Source organism: Pyrus communis, chromosome 13, assembly GCF_041283825.1.
Source record: "Pyrus communis isolate YQ-2024b chromosome 13, ASM4128382v1, whole genome shotgun sequence".
In the NCBI taxonomy this organism is placed as follows: Eukaryota; Viridiplantae; Streptophyta; class Magnoliopsida; order Rosales; family Rosaceae; genus Pyrus; species Pyrus communis.
The window spans coordinates 17,249,329-17,269,882 of NC_142577.1; the positions used below are offsets into that span (position 1 = coordinate 17,249,329).

The 20,554-nt window shown below is 35.1% G+C and overlaps 1 long non-coding RNA gene and 1 pseudogene across 1 annotated transcript; one reads left to right on the forward strand and one right to left on the reverse strand.

Annotated features, from left to right (window-relative positions):
* Positions 1 to 9,362: 9,362 nt before the first annotated feature.
* Positions 9,363 to 10,284, forward strand: LOC148691863 (25S ribosomal RNA; annotated as a pseudogene; the record flags this gene model as incomplete).
* Positions 10,285 to 16,691: 6,407 nt separating this feature from the next.
* Positions 16,692 to 20,554, reverse strand: LOC148691864 (uncharacterized). Its single transcript, XR_015954640.1, has 2 exons — positions 20,168 to 20,554; positions 16,692 to 19,950 (listed from the first exon to the last, which is right to left on the reverse strand). It is a non-coding gene; the product is annotated as an uncharacterized LOC148691864 (long non-coding RNA).

The window sequence follows — 20,554 nt, forward strand, 5'->3', positions numbered from 1 at the left end:
TCCTGGGCTTTCATGGTTCTTGGTTGACGAAGCAGGCTTCAAATTTTTACTGAAAACACTTTTTGTCCGACCACATTGAGTGAAAATCTCTTACTATTGTTATGTTGTCCCCGAAATATATCAGGTTTGTATTCGCTACGCGCCTCGTGGTCTCGGGTGCGCCCTGCTATCAGGTGGTACCCGGCACACAATTTCCGTCAGAGCCATAAAAACCATGAGCATTTACCTTCTGAAAAGAGTACATGGTTTAAACTTTGACTACTAGTTGTCAAAATTGCTGAAAATGCTTACCTTTGGCAGGACTAGTGAGAAATGTTTGGCTTCAAGTAAAAATTAATAGATCTTACTCAAGGAGAGATTCTACCATTGTTCTAAAAATTCCTGCCTAACCGTTTGAAAATTAAGAAGGGGCGCCTAAAGCTGATGAGGCGCCTGCCTAGACCGTGTAGGCACCCACCTAGCCAGCCTAGGCATCCGCCTAGGTTGCAACACATTTAGACAAAAAAAGAGATAACTTTCATTTTGAATTTTATTTTTTTAATAAATTGTTAGATACTTGTTGAGTACTTAAATGAACACATATTATACATGTCATTTTATTTTTTAGTTTATGATGAAATTATATGTATTTTAAGTATAAACAGACACTTATTTACATGAAATATAATAGATTTACTTAAATCCGCCTGCGCTAAGCTCTAGTCCGCCGTCCGACTAGCGCATAACATCTTTTATAACCTTGGATTCTACATGTAACTATTTTTCTCTGTCATTTATTTTCTTTCATCACGTGGGAGAGAAAGATGAAAATAATGAATCGGTTACACTTAAGATTTTTTCCGTAAAGTTTTAAGATCAAATATGTCACAGGATGCAGCCATGTACATTACGTCACGTAAAGTTTGACAATTTTTTCTGTTCCTACTAGGATTATGTATGTGTTGAGAAAGTCCCATTTGGAACTGGAATTTTATTTTGCGTATCGTAATGGACCACTTCAGAGTGTATTTTATGTCTGCCTTTTTATTTTTTTTAATTTTAATTTTTTTTAATTTAAATGGGAGAACTTGACTAGTGCTATTGGCCTAAGTGTCAAGTCCGGGAACCACTAAAACGATTTGAATATAAGTCACATATTTATTAGAGAATTTTTTACATTTATTAAAAATACAAGTCACGTGTTGTATCATTTTACGTGTTATTATAAAGATAAACAATATGGTTGTTATGTTTCACTTGTAGAGTATATTAATAAAAAAAACAAATTTAGGTATTATAATCTAAGTTGAATAAAATGTGACATGACTGAATTTTGAGTATACGGAAGAACTACCAGACTTTTTCATATATCACATAAATTAACCAATGGATGAAGGTTTAATAAATAAATAAAAAAACGATGGTTGAGAGTACGTGAAGGGAAAGAAAGCACAATTCTTAATCATCAAAGACCCGTAACACTCTGCTTAATCATCAATATATATATATATATACATATATACATATATATATATATATATATATATATATATATATATATATTAAACGAATTTGAGTCTTTGACAAAGAAGGCTGGAAAGCAAAACCTTGGGATGAAGCTCACATTTTCTCCCTTAAGCTTTAGTTAATTGCATTTGATGCCCTATTCAATTTTGTTGAGCTGCACTTGGAGACTAAAAGAATGAATTAAAAAAATAAAACCAGTAGTCGGCAGTCAAATCCCTCCAAATCAATAAAATAGTAACAAAGTTCCTCGATGGATTTAGCTATAAATACCACAACTCCCTCGTGAAACTATTATACATACGTCGATATATCTCAGTACTAGGGGTGATAGGAAAATCTGATTCCAATCGATTCTGAGCCCAAACAATCTAAAATATTTCAACGGATTCAATTCCGAAACCCGAAATACTATACCATACGTAAAAAATATTATGGGGCTGGTAAACATCAATGCTTTGGCTGTGCTGCTGTTGCTTCTTTGTCTTGCACACGTACAACCCAACGAAGCTAGCAGGATTCTATATGCCAAAAAGAGGGAAGAGCTCAGCCTGCAGTCTCTTCAAAGAGGTCAGCTGCCTCCTGATGAGTCGTCTAAGTGCACCTACATTCCTGGCACGGGCGGATCGGGCTGCCCACTCGAGGTCAAGAACTATGCAGGCCATGGTCTGCCTCATCATCATGCTTCTGCTAACCCTCGTCTCATGGTTCGATTTGGTGTGGCTGCCAATATTCCTAAATAATGAGACTAATTGTCAGGATATGAAGGTAAAAGATGAAGGTAAAAGAGTAGCCCAACATCAAGCACCTGAAAATTTTCAAACTCTTGAAGCATGAGTTTTTGCAAACTCTTGAAGTTGCCACAAATCTATTGAAGTCGGAAGAATAATGGTATACTTGACCTAATTACAAGTCCAAATGTTACAGGATACACGGGGTTTCTTTTTATTTTTATTCCTTGTAATAATTTTATAGGGAATTTGAATTTGTACATTCATATTCACTCTGTTCAATACATGTTGATTTATTTCCACATTAGTTTTCGGCCTTCGGCTAATGGATAAGTGTAAAAGTGTTGAGAGTATGAATCCTACCTCGAGAAAATGAGTGATCTAGCATGTGCCCTAAGTAATTGGGCTACTTCTTATATTACTAGTTGGTTTTATGGTGTAAACTCAATTTTCTTTAAAAAGTTTGATTTATTCCTTGTAATGGAATAGACCCCTTTAATTAATCTTTAAACCCTAAACATCAAAAGACCTTGCATATGCTATAAGTAATTGGGCTCCTCCTCATATTGAAAATTGATTTTAGTGGAACCTCAACTTTCTTCATAGTATCAGAGCAATTTATTCCAACTGTGAAGCTCAACGACCACACGTGCTTTGCATTACCCGATTTCTGTTGTCCATGTGATAGACTTGAACATTCGTCACACGTGAGAGGATGTGTTGAAAGTATGAATCCCACATCAAGAAAATGAGGGACCTTATTTGTGCTTATAAGTAATTGTGCTAACTCTATATTTCTAATTGGTTTTATGGTGATACCTCAACTTTATTCAAAAAGTTTGATTTATTCCTTGTAATGGAAAGGACCCCTTAATTAATCTGTTATCCATGTTAATTTCCAAGTATGAATATTCTAGTTAATTAAGATGGTTGTGTGTTTGATTTGTATTAGGTTACTTGCTCTTCACGCATGTAAATATTAATGTATACCTCCGCTGAGATACAAATAAAATCATCATAAAATTGTACCCCGAAATTCTACTATTCTGGTTTTGTGCATTATGGCCTGACTACTATATTTGAATGACGAAGTTAATTAAAGGTCAGGTTTGAAGCGAATATACCGTGTGAAACAAACAATGAGAACTAAAGGTTGCTGGCCGGTTTGGCAAGGCAGAAAGAAAAATGTGGTCTCAAGCTGCACATGCTATTGCCCGGCAGCTTTTCTTTGACCGGAGGTAGTTAGCTAGTGACCAAATCCAAAATATTACTGAAATTATTAATTTAATTATATACTCAATCAAATCTTTGTTGGCACAGAACATGCTTACATTAGAATTAATCAAAGAGAGGAAACTGGGATAATTTTTATTTATTCAAGGAAGAGATAGATTGGAACATTTTTTCAAGGGATTATTGGACAATTTAAACACTCCTCTAAAGATTATGCTCGTTTGGATGTGCTTTTAAAATGACTGAAAGCACTTTTGGTAAAAATGTTTTTGGAACCAATTTTTAGTAAAAATGCAAGTAAATTTTGGAAAAACACTTAAAATACTTCCTGGAAGAAACACATAACTGGTACTTCTTGCATAAAGCACTTTAAGTGCTTTTGGAACCAAAATCTTTTTCTCTAAAAACGCTGTAAGTTATTTTAAAAACATATCCAAACGAGTTCTACCTACGAGAATGGAGGACATTGGCATATATGACTCTTAGAATTTGTCCAATTTAATCATAGAGGATAGATTTTAGCTGCCCTACATCTTACAATTTTTGTAGCAGTAATTTGTTGTACGTAGATGACTAGATGTAATTTGTTGTACAACTGGAAATAAGTAAGAAAATGAACTCTTATCGCCAGTACATCGAAATTTATCATTAACACTAAACAAACATCATAGCTAGATAGAAATGTTTGGTGTCAATATACTAGCCCTACTTTTTGTTAACAAAATATTCGAAAAGAATCTGCAGTGTACATACTAACTAATTTAATTGGGTTAATTTAAGCACACAGTCCTAAGTCATGTTTATATGTTTCAAACTAGTATTAGAAAGAGCAGATTATTTTATTTAAGTGGCATATATGAAGCACCTCAGAAGTGTCCATAACACGAGGCAATTAGAAAATGAAGGCTTGAATATCACATGATTCACATTCACGTACGTTACACGTGGCAACATATATATAGTTTTACTTTAACTAAGAAAAAAAGAACATAGATATATATACTAGCTAGAAGAAGCTCACACACTATGTATCATGTGTAAATAAAAAATTTTAAAAAGAAAAAAATTATACGAAAGAGACCGAAGTTGAAAAGAATTGTGATAAATAGAGGGAGAGAGTAAGCTTGGGAGTGTTTTATTTTGCATTTATTTTTTTTAATTAGAGATATGTTTAGATAACATGTGGGTGATGGATGAAAAAGAAGAACAAAATCATTTTGTGCAAAATTACTTTAATGCCCATAAATTTTCTTTTCTCATATTTTCTTTCAAGTATGCATGAAAGAGTATAATGATAGTTTTCTTAGTTTTTTGTTGACAAGCGTTCCATTAATAAGTACTGTGTGTGTGTAGATTTTGATGGTTGGATCGTTAAAAAAAAGTTAAGGGAGAGGACCCTATAAAATGTGTGTCCCCATGATCCTACCACATGTGTGGGCACGCGCGCGCGTGCGTATATGTTGATTTGAACTTAATTTGATATCTCAAAAGAATGAGATGGATCATGAGTAGAAGACTCAAGTGGTGGATTATCATGGTCAATAAGGTCTTGCTCTTCAACCTATTGCGTCTTTGGTTTAAAACTTCTTCCCTGTAGTTAGATGAATTTAGTGAAGAATATCTTATTGTGTGTCAAAATAAAAAACTTATGAGTAGAAGGTACAAGGTACATCATATTTTTTTAGTTTAGGTAAAACTTATCACATTTTTAGTTTAGGTACTATTGGTCCTAAAAATTACAAAGCCCACGTGACGTGCATGCCGAGTAATTAAGAGTATTGCCTCCTTAGGTGGCTTGAATGTTGGTGCAGGTATGCCCATTTTCCGCCAAGCTCAGTTGGGCAAATATCTTGAATATGGTGATGTGGTGAAATCCACTGCTAACTTCTAAATCGAGCGACTCTAGCCGAGGAAGGAACATTCTCACCTTTGACTTCAAAAACCTAAAGACAAGGTTATGCTAATAACTGTTAAGTTCTAAATCCTACACACCAGGTTCTGCAACCTCAACTATATCGGTGAAAATATAGGTCCGCTAGATCGGTATCAAACAATATCAACAAATCAAGACTTTTCACCGGCTAAGACTTAGGATAAATAGACAGCCATAACTCAGAGAAAAATATCCCCATCTATTTAGTTGATCGAAAATCCTAACACAAAATGACTCTACAGGTCCAGCCTCATCTATCCTAATTGGTCACCTTCATTGGTCGCTTATGGAAAACATTATCTATCCAATCGGTCAACGTTCTTCGGTTGCCAACCCAAACTTGTCTATCTAGTCATAATTTGTTAACGATTAATAAGTCAATTTCACAAAAGCAGTGAGAAAGGATTTCACGTAGAGCATTCATTTATGTGCTGAGTTGAAGGTCCTCTTCATGTTGCCAATACTCTCATATATATATTGATCCCCTCTCACCATTCTCCCACCGAAACTCTATCACTACCATGTCCACTTTCTTAGACTTAACCAGGATTTTGAACGCAGATTTTATTATGTCATTAATTCAAAGTTTATCTAGAAGCCAATCCTGATCCTTAAGCAATCCTGCTTCGTTTAGAACTCAATTGCACCACCAACACTGCACTACTGAGCCGAAACTTACAACCTTTTTTCTGTGCTGACTTCTAACAACTCGGCTCAAATCAGAATTTCAAGCCCAAGCAAATATGATAATCAATCAAACCATTGCCAACACAAAATATGTTAATTATCTTATTATTTGGCGAATATCGGAAACTGGGATGTTTTAATTTTCTTATACAAGGAAGGGATAGAGAGAGTGAGATTTGATTGAGGACGGTTTTAAGTGTTTGTTTATGTTATTGTTCAAACTGGATGTTTTGCAGGGGATTATTAGACAATGTTAAACTTTCCACTAAATTACCCACGACGCTAATGTACGGCACCGGCCTGAAATACAAAGCAAATAAGAAATGAACTATCTAAACAAACATCATAACTAGATAGTGAAGCAAAGCACGTGCTTTTATCAAGCTAATTGGGGTTTGAAAGATCTTCAGTTTTCAAACCAAATATTCTAAAAGAGATATGCAGTGAACGTACTAACTAAAGTATATGTTTAAGCATTCCCAGCTAGTAGTATAAACACTATATTTTTTGTTTTGGGAGTGGTACATGTGAAGCACCTCAGAAGTGTCAATAACAAGAGGCAATCAATCAAATGAATTCCTTTAGAATCTTTGCTCTAATTTAATTAATAAAAAGGAACTAAAAGGCGTCTTGATTATCACATATGCCTCAAAGTTTCACGGCTGCATTGTCTATATATGAAACAATGTGGAATGAGATCCATCATGCTTAGAAGGCGCAAGCTAAACATGCATTTCTTTTTCTTTCTTTTATCATGTGCACATTATGAGTATGTGAGAGAAAATGTGGAACTTCGAACAGATCGAACTAATGCATAATTATATAGTTGAGAAATCAAAATACAAATTTCAAGTTATTTAAATCTTGAATTCGAATCCATAAATGTTGAGATCGCTATTGAATTATTAAAACTTAGTCAAAATTTCCACTTTAATTGTGAATAACTTTTGTGTATTAAAAAAAAAAAATTATTAAATAAGGTTATTATAAAAAAAAGGTCATTGAAATTGACCTTCACCATCAAGATGGTCTCTGAAATTGAAAATTAATCAATGTAGTCCTTGAAAATAGGTGTTGTAAATCAATGTGGTCCTTCCATCACAATTTTGTTAAAAATTCTGTTAAGTGCTGATGTGGTACATAAATGGGCCGCACAAGATTTACGGATTTTTATCACAAATGATCCTTGAAATTGACCCACACCATCAAGATGGTCCTTGAAATTGAAAATTGATTAATGAAGTCCTTGAAAATAGGTGTTGCAAATAAATATGGTCATTTCGCCCTAATTCTATAAAAAACAATTAGGGGAAACTTGATATAGGTCCAATTTATTAAAATAAGTCCAATTCCTTAAATCTTATTATTTTATTATCAATAATTATCTCTTCAATGATAAGATTTATTATAAAAATCAAATTTCTTCCTAATTATCTCTTTGATTTTTTTTTTCTTTCTTGTTCTTTATCCCGTTTTAAACCTCACTTATATATTTTATTTTTTATTTATATAATCAACCTATATCACAGGTTAATTATATTTATCTACCTATATGACAGATTCTTTTTTATAATCAAGTAAGATTCATGTGTTTTGCTTGTAGATATATTATGTTTTTTTTCTACCTTTTAGTTAGGTTTCATATCTTACTTATAGGTATGATATACATTCATATATTTGTTACTTGAGTTAGGGTATAATGATTTGCAGATAGATTTATGTCAATATATATATATATATATATATATTTGTTATAAGATATTAATTATTATGTTTTTTGTTATAAGATATTAATTATATTTTTTGGGGTTGAAAATGCATAATATTAGAAGATTTTAATTGATTTTTAATATTTTTAGAAAATATAAAATGAGCATTAAAAAATAAATAAATACATATAATTAGGTAATTGGACTCACTCCTAAAAACCATCTATGTTTTTGGACCTGAATCTAAAAGCCCCAAAAGATTATTATGTGTTGATGTGGATTAATAATTTAATAACTAATTAAAAAATCTGTCTAAATACTTTTTTGCACGATGGAAATTTTTTTTTCTTATAGTAGGGCCTACTTTAAAGAGAGATTTCTCAAAGGCACAATGCTTAACCAAGGCCTAAGAGGGGGTTTGGAAATAATTTTCAACCAACAATAGACGTGCCTCGACTAGAACCTTATTATCTCAAGGCAAATCTTGTTGTTCTTTGCAACACCAGATCACCAGGGGAGTGCCCAACAAGTTCTCCAAGATTAAGGTTGTGGTGAGGATATTGATTGCCTAAATGTTAATGGTGATGTCACAGAAGTCGTCGCCAAACCAAGCCGTCACCAAGGGTGATCTTGATCCAAGGCCAATTTGGTGAAGGGTGTCAAAGTATGTAAATATGGGTGTATTAAGGATTTTCTTTTTCTAGAGAATAGACAGCGAAGGCTACCATAGATGAAGGTAGAGAAATGTGGACTGGGATCAGAGGTGATTGCAAGACTAGGTTTTTGGGTTGATAACCTTTTTATTAATTATTAAACCTATTTGTAATTTTTTTTATTTAATTAGACTTCTGTACATAACAAATTTTTTTATAGAATTGTGGCGGAATGACTACATTAATTTGAGACACTTACTTGCGGGATTACATTGGTCGATTTTCAATTTTAGAGACCATTTTGATGTCTCGGGTTAATTTCAGGGATCATTTTGATGTCACGGGTTAATTTCAAGGACTATTTGTGATTTAAAAAGAACTTATGGGGCCCATTTATATGCCACATCAGTACTTAACATAATTTTTAAAATAATTGTGACGGAAGGACCACATTGATTTGCGACACTTATTTTCAGGGACTACATTGATCGATTTTCAATTTCATGGATCATCTTGATGGTGAAAGTCAATTTCAGGGACCATTTGTGATAAAAACCCATTAAATATAATCATTGGTGTAATTTCTTAAACCTATCAACTATGTGTAAATGACATTATTTTTTAGGTCAATTTTTTTCGTAGACCATGTGGTGTTACGATACTTTCAATTTTACCATCATGATGAAAAGGTTGTTCACTAAACCCTCGTGGTGAGTCTCATTAGCAATTAAGGTCCAAATCTAACATGAAAAGGCTAGATTAGTTTTTTTCAAACCAAATCAAGAAACCAAAATCATTTGTTATCAGGTGCTAGGGTTCATAACTAATAAGCGCATACAGATAGGAAATGTTTAAGCTTTGAAAAAGATATTCAGAACTAATAGCTCTAGGTCCAACCCCAAAACTAATAGCCACATCAGGAAATCAAAATTTTGAAGGTTGTTCATAGTTTAATTACATATATATGGACATTTATACTTATTCCGTGAATCGGAGGCAGGGCATCGTCCCTTTTTTTGGAACAAAGGTTTGCTCTTAAGCCATTCCGGGCCAATGACTTGGTCAGGTGGGGAGTTTGCTTAGCGCAACACATATGTTTAAAGATAACGCAGATGTCCTAAGATGAGCTCAACAACATAAATCTCGTGTAGAACAAAAGGGTAAAAGCTCATTTGGTTTTGATTCTTGGTACGAATACGAACTGTGAAAGCGTGGCCTATCGATCCTTTAGACCTTCGAAATTTGAAGCTAAAGGTGTCAAAAAAGTTACCACAGGGATAACTAGCTTGTGGCAACTAAGCGTTCATAGGGACGTTGCTTTTTGATCATTCGATGTCGGTTCTTCCTATCATTGTGAAGCAGAATTCACCAAGTGTTGGATTGTTCACCCACAAATAAGGAATGTGAGTTAGGTTTAGACCGTCGTGAGACAGGTTAGTTTTACCCTACTGATGACAATGTCGCAACAGTAATTCAACCTAGTACGAGAGGAACCGTTGATTCGCACAATTGGCCATCGCGCTTGGTTGAAAAGCCAGTGGTGAGAAGCTACCGTGTGTTGGATTATGATTGAACGTCTCTAAGTCAGAATCCAGGCTAGACGCGATGCAGCCGCCCCGCCGACCTGCAGTAGGGGCCTCGACCCCTAAAGGTTCATGTCGATGGTTAAGTCATCGTGGTAGACGAGTTGCGGTGTCCGCCTTGAATTATAATTTCCACCAAACGGTGGGTAGAATCCTTTGCAGACGACTTAAATACGCAACGAGGTATTGTAAGTGGCAGAGTGGCCTTACTGCCACGATCCACTGAGATTCAGCCTTGAGTCGCTTCGATTCGTCTCTCCCATTTTCTTCCTACACACAAACTTTTCAAATTACTCATGTTTCGAGAGGTGAGGCTATTAGTCAACAATTGGGCAAAAATTCCTCACACTTTGGCCTATCCGACAATTGTGCAAAATCGTTTATCAATCTTAAAGTTGGCTACCAAATTCACGTTGGGACTTTAATTTTGCCATGTTTTTTTCTTCCAAGTCATGTTGGGGCTTTAGCTTTGCCATGTATTTTGACATCTAGCCTCGTTTTATGTCAACAACAAGCGAGGCTAGTACAACTCATGTGATTTGCTATGACATTTCAAAAGGCGTTCGAGCCTCGCTTTATGCCAATAACAAGCGAGGCTATGGCTACCTATGCACATTGTCAATGGCATGTTGCAATGCGTTCAATATCTCGACATTTTCCTTGCACAATATGATGCTCACCATTGTTATAATTTGTGGGTTGTTAGATGATGAATGAATGACAAAAGTGGACCATCTAATATTGGGGTCCTAAGTCATGTGAACATATTTCATAGTCCAAGAAAGCAATTTTTGTTATTGCATTGGCCAACCCAAAAAATTGAACGACGACACTTGAGTAAAGTGTTTCTTGGTCTAAAAGTTGGCTACCATCTCGCAAAATAAGTCTTGTCGGACATTAGCTTTGCATGTTTTTTTCCAAGTTATGTTGTGACTTTAGATTTGTCATGTCTTTTCTCAACTCATGTAGGGAAAATGTATGTCGTGACATGCCAAGACTCACAAAGTGTCAGCATAATGTGTGTCATGACTTGTCTTTGACATGCCAATGACAAGTGCAAAATTTCGATCATGACATGCCAATGTCATGTAAAGCCTCACAAAATGTTGATCAAACAATAAGGGGTTCATGGAGTAAACCACGCAACCATTAACTGGAGTTGGAGGAGGAGGAAGGCGGTAGGTGGAAGGAGAGAGGGACGGAAGCCTATCTCTTGCCAAACCTAATACAAAACACCAAGGGGTTGTGACACCCAAAACATCAGTCCCATCCCTCGTGTTCGCCAAGGATTCACATGAGTTGCTTGATTTTGTTGCCAAACGGATCCATCGTCGGTTGATGGAGGAGAAGAAAGAGGCCCTCATTCATATTTTCGCTGGATCCATAGCCGACCAGTCTCACCCTTCGACGTGATTCAAGTTTTAAACCTCCTTTTCTTTTAAGTCAATTCCAATTTCAGTTTAAGCCTAGTATATATCTGACGACATATATTTATGGTTTCTTGATTTGGTTTGAAAAGAAAAATTTAGCCTCTCCACGTGAAATTCATGTGGGTTTATTTGATAGGAGACTAACAATAATTTAAGTTTGGACCTCAATTGCTAACGGAGCTCATCACGAGAGTTTGGTTAACAACTTTTTAACCACAAATGTGACATTAAAAGTGCCATGACATCACATAGACTATGAAATTTTTTTAAGGAAAACTAATGAAAAAGGCTTGAAAACTTTGAGTTTTAACGATAATGACGAAATAAAGCGTAAAATGAATAGTACCAGGATTGACTTTTTAGTATAAAAATGTGGTTTTTCGTTAAAGTGAAACAGTACCAGGAGTTTTTCGTTAAAGTTCCAAAAAATTTAACCTTTTTAAAAAAAAAAAATAAGGATCGTTGCTAGTAATATACATATACATACGTTTGTGTGTGTGTGTGTGTAATATAATATAGAGTTACAGAAAACTACTGTATTTGCTGTTTTGTTTGTGGTTGGATGCTGTTTTTTTTTTCAAAGCCTCACCTATGTAGGTATGGTTTGGGGTTGAGGTGATTTTAAAAAAAACTACTATAAAAAAAAGTTCGGGTGTAAAATGTGTTTGGTAAATGTAAAAATAAGTGCTTCTTTTCAAAGTTCCAGCCAAAATAAGCAGAAAAATGGAAGCTGCATTTTGCTGCTTCTTAAAACCAGCTTTTTTTTCAAAGTAGGCGGATGAACAGTAACATTTAATGAAACTTTCTTAAACCCAATTGTACCCTCTTTCTTCTTCTCGCTTTCCTCATCGTATCAAATCATCGAATCCGATTGTTCGAGATGATGAGGTCCCTCAGCGAGTCAAGTTCGGCACTTGTTACCAAGGTCGAATTCAGAGAACTCCATTCACTGACACAGAGAAATAGCTTGTGAAAACCTAGGTCGAATTCATCGTCCTGAGTCCGAAGCACGCAGATTCGAACATCAATTTCTTTTTCGACAACTGAGACAAGACGGGGAAAAAGAACCTAGATGGGAATTATCCGTCTTCATGCAGAAATCTGTCCCAAATATGTACATCAAGGAGGTATGCTTAGAGGTCTTCAAGTCCTACGCGACGAGGACGGTGGTGCCCGGGTTCGACGAGTTTTTCAACACCATAACGGGTTTGAACGGATCAGGCAAGTCCAACATCCTCGACTCCATCTGCTTCGTCTTGGGAATTACCAATTTGCAGCAGGTTCGCGTCGCCAACCTCCAGGAGCTCGTCTACAAGTAGGTCTAGGTCGGAATCACCAAGGCCACCGTCTCCATAGTCTTCGACAATTCTGACCACGCCCGTAGTCCCCTCGGATACGAGGCCCATTTTGAAATCACCGTCACCCGTCAGGTATTTTGGGTTTTAACAATTAGGTCTCGTTCGATTTTGGTGATTGGGAAATGGAGAGAACAGAGGGCTGGAGGGGAGGGATTTGGATCTTAAGCTGTGAAATCTGCTGGAGATTTTAATGATTGGGAAAGGGAGAGAACATAGGGTTGGAGGGCAATATATTACGTTGACACTAAGATGCCTACAATCTTTCAATCCCTATCAAGTAGGCATAACTATTAGAATTTTCAATTTCTATCTTTCAACCCTCCAACTCTATCACGATTGCAATTTTTTAATTTTCAACACCTATTATAGTGAAAACAAATTAAAATAACAACAAAAAGTTATCAAAATTATGCTCATCTAATCTATTCTAGTAAATAACAACAAAAAGATATCAAAGTTATCAAAATAACAACAAAAACAAATTAAAATAACAATTAGAGTGCAAAACAAATTAATTTAACATAATATATTCTTATATTACTAAATATTATAAGTTTATGTTATATTTAATATTGTTAATTTAACATAAATGCTTATAAATATTATTCATTTCCATTTTCTCATAACAATTCAAGTGACAAAATTAATTAATTTGACTAAATATTTATTAATTTAACAAAAATAGTAGAAATTTATCTAAGTACTTAAATTAGAATTTTTAAATAAATAAACTTGTGTATTATAGAATTTAAAAATTAAGGAATTAAGTGAAAACAACCTAAATTATGTATGTCACATCCCGGCCCGGGGCGGATCACTTCCCGGGCCGACTCCACCACCATAGCACGATATTGTCCACTTTGGGCTTACCATTCCCTCACAGTTTTGTTTTTGGGAACTCACGAGCAACTTCCCAGTGGGTCACCCATCATGGGATTGCTCTAGCCCCCTCTCGCTTAACTTCGGAGTTCCTACGGAACCTGAAGCCAGTGAGCTCCCAAAATGCCTCGTGCTAGGTATGGATGAGAATATACATATGAGGATCACTCCCCTGGGCGATGTGGGATGTCACAATGTAACAATTCCGTCGTCGATCAATTCTTTATGTACTCAGCTAGCTCAAATAAATTCCCTACAAACATAAATTGTAAATAAAAATTAAACATAAGAGGAGAAAATAAAAATATTAGAAGCAAGATGCTTATAATATTATTCATTTCCATTTTCTCATAACAATTCAAATGACAAAATTAATTAATTTAACAGAAATAGTAGAAATTTATCTAAGTACTTAAATTAGAATTTTAAATAAATAAACTTGTGTATTATACAATTTAAAATTTAAGGAATTAAGTGATAGAAACTTGAATTATGTAATAATCCCGTCGTCGATCAATTCTTCATGTACTCAACCAGCTCAAAAAACTCCCTACAAAAATAAATTGTAAATAAAAATTAAACATAAGAGGAGAAAATAAAAATATTAGAAGCAAGAAAAACTTACTGGTGAAGAAGGAATTAATGAACTTGGAAGAGCAAATAAGAAAGATTGGAGAGAGGAACAAGAAAACACCGTTGAGGAGGGGGGGGGGGTTTATAAATTGGAACAACAAATAAGTAAGATGCGGGAGAGGAAAAGAAAACACATGGGAGAGTATATAAAGGCCATTTATCCGTCGCCTACAACTGACCCTGGGTTTCAAAATATTTTAAAAAAATTAAAATCTATGTCGGTTAGAACCGACGCGAGCTTTAAAATATTTAAAAACAATAGTTAGTGTCGGTTATAAGCGACACGTCAACTTTATGTCGCTTAGAAGCGACGCGGTTGTTTTAATCCGACGCCAGTATTTAAAAATTATTAAATTCTGTGTCGGTTATAAGAGACATTAAATGTTAACGTCGGTTAAAAGCGATATAGATAGTTTATGACGTTTAAAACCGACAATAAATCCGACGCCATGTTCAGATGGTGTCGCAAATGTCTTTTCCGCCACCGACACAATAAGACCATTTTGTAGTAGTGAGTTTTACATAAAGTTTACCAAACACCTGAACATTTTTTTTTGTTAAAAGCACTTGTACAATAAAAGTTTACCAAACACTTAATTACTTTATTTTACAGCTGATTAGTTTTACAGCACGGTAGAAGCAGTATTTTTTAAAAAGCACAGCAATACCAAACTAGCCCGTAATCCTAATATATCTCTAATTAAAAAAAAAAAAAAAAAAAAAAACTTTGTACTTCCACATTCTCTTAAAAAAATTTCTCACACACTTTGTGTATGCCTATATGCTAGTAATATATATGTAAACGTGAGAAACATATGAACTTAGTTTCTGGACAAATTATCAACCGTTTGACTTCGCCATCTTTGAAAGTTTGAACATGGACTAAAACCTGATTCAAACAAACATGGAACGTTGAACCCTACAGTACTTTTCGGACAAACAAATTCCTGCCCAATGATCCATGCATTGTTCCGTGTGGTTTTGTTTTACCATAGAGAGAATGAGCTTATTTCTTGTTTACGAATAACGTATTTTGATTATACAAATTTTTTAATAGGAATTGTTTAACTTTTTAATCTTCATTTGCAGATCATTCTTACAAAAATCATTTCAATCGTAGATCATATAGTTACTAAAATGTATAGAATAAATCAATGGTGCAAGATCATGAAACATATTTATGATGAAAAGTTCATTTTATTTGATACCTTTGGAAAGATCTCCAATTCAAATGATTTTTTTTTTTTTTTTTTTTTTTTGCATGAAGAAGAAATTTATTAAAGCTTAAAACATCTAATACAACCGTTTCCCATACAATCAAATTTAAAAGCCTCCATAGTTGAAGTTGGAAGACAAAAATCCTAAAAATGTGGGTTGGCAACAATGAGGCCCACATGAGCTAATGTGTCTGCCACAAAATTAGCTTCCCAATAAATATGCTTCTAACTGATATGCTGAAATTCAGAAGCTAACCATTTGATGTCCTCTATCATAGGTTTAAGATGCCAAAGAGGCATCCAAACATCTTGCATCACTTGGATGACAAGCTTAGAATCCCCTTCCACCATCAACTTCTTCACACCTTTGTGCCTAGCGAGCAAAAGCCCTTCCTTTAAAGCAACGACCTCCGCAACCGAAATGGTGGCGCCATCAAGGTTCAAAGCCCCTGTACCAACATGTTGCCCCTCCTCATTTCTAAGAACAAAAGCAGCTGCAGAGCGATCCAAACTAACCGACTCATCAAAGTTTAATTTTACATAGCCATGGAGAGAAGGATGCCAACAAATGGGGTGTTGGTGGCAAGGATCACCCCTAGAGATCTTCTTACAATTAACCTTAAAAAAAGATAAGCCTACACTTGTGGCAATGGAGATACTCCTAGCCGGATTAAGAATCATACTTCTAAAAACTTTATTATTCCTATCATTCCATATTTGCCAACAATTCAAAATAGCTTTACTAAGATCACTCAAATCATTGCATTCAACATTGTCAATTAGTTCCATCCAATCTAACACATTATTAAACTGAGTCAAATTATTCTTCCAAGGACCTACTGGAGAGAGGTTCCACATTTCTTTAGCATGCTCGCAATTAAGAAAAAGATGATTTTGAGTCTCATCCTCATTACCACACTTAGGGCACAATTTGTCAATATTTTGAATAAATTTACTCAATCTCATCCTAGTATGAAGTTTTTCATGAGTAAAAACCCATGCAAAATTTTTTACCTTCGGAGGTATCATTAACCCATACAAATGTTTTTACCTTTGGAGGTATCATTAACTTCCATATGTTCTTAAAGGGCTTTTGCCTTTTAACTTCTTGATTATTATTACTTTGAATCTAAGTCGCTGACTTGATTGAGAACTCACCAGCAGAGGAGTGTTCCCACACGAAATTGTCACTTTTATTTTGAAGGGAAATAGGCACCATACAAATTTTCCTCACAACATTTAGGTCCAACACTTGGGACAGACGAACACTATCCCAACTTTTATTATCAATAAACTCACTCACTTTAGTGTCCCAATTTATGTTCTGTCGTTGATTTTCAGGAATCAGTTGGAACAATAGATAAGGAAAAACCCAATGATGGGTCCAAAAAAGTATATCCTCACCATTACCCATAACCCATCTAATTCCCCTGTTAATAACATGTTTACTATTCAAAATCCCTTTCTAGGCCAAAGAGTGGTTCTGCTTAACTTTGCAACTAAAAAAAATCATCCTTCTTTATGTACTTTCTTTTAACAATTTGCACCCACCAATTGTTATCATCCTTTAAAACTTTCCATCCTAACTTAGCCAAACATGCATTATTGAAATGATCCACTATTCTTACACCCAACCCCCTCTGATCCTTAGAAGTACACAATTTTTTTCCAAGCCATAGGTTTTAACTTCCTATCTCTCCCCCAAAAGAAGTCCATACACTCATTGTTTAAGTTCTAAGTTACTCAAATAGGACATTTAAAGCAAGACATGATATGACTCGGCATACTAGATAAGTTGGACTTAATGAGAGTTAGTCTTCCTACCTTAGAGAGAGTATTAGCCTTTCACCCAGCAAGCTTTTAATTAACTCTTCTGATTAATTCACATTCATTCACTAGATCTTTTCAAAACACAATATTATGAATGCCTAGATATTTGCCGATGGTGGTTTTATGTTGAATATGTAAAACATTCACAATAGCATTTCTAGTTTGGGCATTAGTATTTTTTGAAAAATAAAGTGAGGATTTGTGAAAATTTACCTTTTGACCCAAAGCTTTGGCAAACATATTAAGAACATGAAGTACATTCCTAGCACCTTTTGTAGTTGCCCTAGCAAATAACAAACAATCCTCTGCAAAAACTAGATTTGATGTTCTAAATCCACTAGGAGAGGACATAATACCAATATGCGATGTAGGGGTAGTGGCCATTTCGTTAAAGTGTCTAATTAACGGTTCCATGCAAAGAATGAAAATATAAGGGGATAAAGGATCCCCTTGCCTAATTCCCTTCTTAGGGTAAAAGTAAACATGGGTAGAACCATTAATTAAAATCGAGAAGGAAGTTGAAGTAATGCATTCCATAATTAAGTTTACCCATCTTTCCGCAAAACCAAATCTAAAAATCACTTACCTGATATACTCCCAATTAAGATAATCATATGCTTTTTCTAAATCCAGTTTTATTCCCATTGCTCTAGTCCTTCCTTTCTTACTTTTGAAACTAGAAAACATTTCATGCGCAATCAAAATATTATTATGAATAGAACATCCCGGAGAAAATGCCCCTTGGTTTCCAGATATGCAATGGTCGATAAGTGGCTTTAACCTTTTAATGATGATTTTCGTGATGATTTTATAGCTCACATTGCAAAGACTAATTGGTCTATAATTACTTACCACCTCAGGATTTTCCACTTTTGGGATGAGGGCAATGTTGGTATGATCAATAAGCCTCAGGATAGTACAATTTTCAAAGAATTCCTTAACCATAACACTCACCGAATCTTTGATTATATCCCAACATTCATGACCAATTCCATTCGGACCTGGTGCTTTCAGTGCACCAATTCTTTTAACTGCATCCCATATTTCTATATTTTCAATGGGCTTGAGTAGAAGTTCATTGTGATGGTTGTCATTACAAGGATCAATAATATATGCAATAGAAGAGATATCCATAAGAGTAGGGGGAAAATCACAAGAAAACTGCAATTTAAAGTCCTGCACAAAAGCCTGTTCTAGACCCTCACCCTCATTCCACCAAAACCCATAACTATCCTTAATCTTTCGAATTTCATTTCTTTGTTTCTTTTTCAAACAATTGCCACCGTTTGGAAATACCTTGTGTTCTTATCACCTAATTGCAGCCAATTGACTTTAGTTTTCTGCGTCCACATGACTTTTTCTTGTTGAATTAAGTTCCTCACCAAGCTTTATTTCTAAATCAATCTCTGAATCAACATTTTGGTTTTTCATGATGGTTTCTTGCACCTTAGCAAGGTCCCCAAGGATTTTTTCCTGATGCTCCTTTAAATTACCAAAAGTTGTTTTATTCCAACCTTTAATCAGATATTTGAAAGTCCCAACACATGCCCTAAAAGTCTCAATGGGACCAAACACTTCATTGCATCGCTAGGCATTCTTAACAAAATCCTTAAAATCAGGATAAAGAAGCCACATAGCTTCAAATCTAAAGGGATAATTATTCTTATAATAATTTTTTAAATTGTAGGTTAAGAGAATAGGTCCATGGTCAGACCCATAAATTGGGTAGTTATGCAAGTTATGGTTCGGGTTCTCATTTAACCAATAAGTATTAGTTATAGCCCTATCAAGTCTCTCATAAATTCTGTTGTTATCAACTTGGTTATTGCACCAAGTAAAAGGGACACCAGAAGCATTTAGAGATAAAAGGTTTCCTCTGTTTAAAAAATTGATGAACCTGGTCATATATGAAGTTAGCTTGGCAACCTCCTTTCTTCTTAGTTATGTCTACTATATTATTGAAATCCCCCATTAAGCACCACGATTTATTCTTAGGGTCTAGTTTAAGAATATCCTCCCACAATTCCAACTACAACTATTTTTAGGAAAAGCATACACAAATGTAAAAAACTGATCTTGATTAGAACAAGGATCATTCACTAAGCAATGCAAATAACGACAAGTAGAAGTGATAACAGTAACTACAACCTTGGACGAGTTCCATATTAAACATAGATCACCAGCCCTACCAGTAGGGCTACAACTAAATATCTTATCAAAAAACCTTCCATAAAGTTTCCCTGGACCTTCTCCACATCAATTTTAGTTTCCATTAAACAGAAAAGGTCCACCTTAACGCTAGCACACAAAAGATTAAAATTATTTCTAAAATCAGGTCTTCCAAGACCCCTACAATTCCAAGTCATGCACTTCATTAATCTATCTCTTTAAGCAAATTCTTGTAGCTCGATATTTCTTCTCCAATCTCCTCATGGACTTTTTTACTTGGACATAACACTCTCATACTTGGCCTAAGGGAGGATATCGCAGCTTCTGTTGCCATAATGGATGCCACAACATCCCCCACAAGCCTACTTCCCTCCCCCACATTCCTACTTTCTTCCTGAATCACTACATCGTGACGATTAAACATACAATTACGAGCAAACATATTCAGCCAAGCTAAATTCCAGCACACAAAATTCTCACAGCAATAAACAATTAAAATAGTACCAATAAAATCAATCTATAATTGATTATCCATCAACATATTACCCAAATAAAACCAAACAATATTAAGTTTATTAATCCTATTAAAAGGACAAGCAAGCCAGGAACTAGTACTCACCTCTTGGATACAGCCAGCACCCTTCTCAGTCCTTCTCCAGTCATGTACCAGCTCCGCTCTCGCAACCCACATCCGCATATCAGTCTCGCCATCCCTAGGTAACTTACAAGCAATCACTAGGAGACAAGCAATCAGATTCAGAGCTCCAAAGCACTCCCAAATTGAAGAGCAATTGACTCTAATTTGAAACGCTTGCCCCAAAATACCAACTCTTTCAAGCTTTCCAACTTTAATCAACAACCAAACAGCTAGGAAAAATTTAGATCTGAATTTCTTTTCCTTCCTCACAATAACTGAAGAACAAATAACTAGAAACTTAAAAAACTGCAGGCATTCAGATCCCGCAAGAGAAAACCCGAGGACCAAGCTAGGAAGCCCAAGACTCCT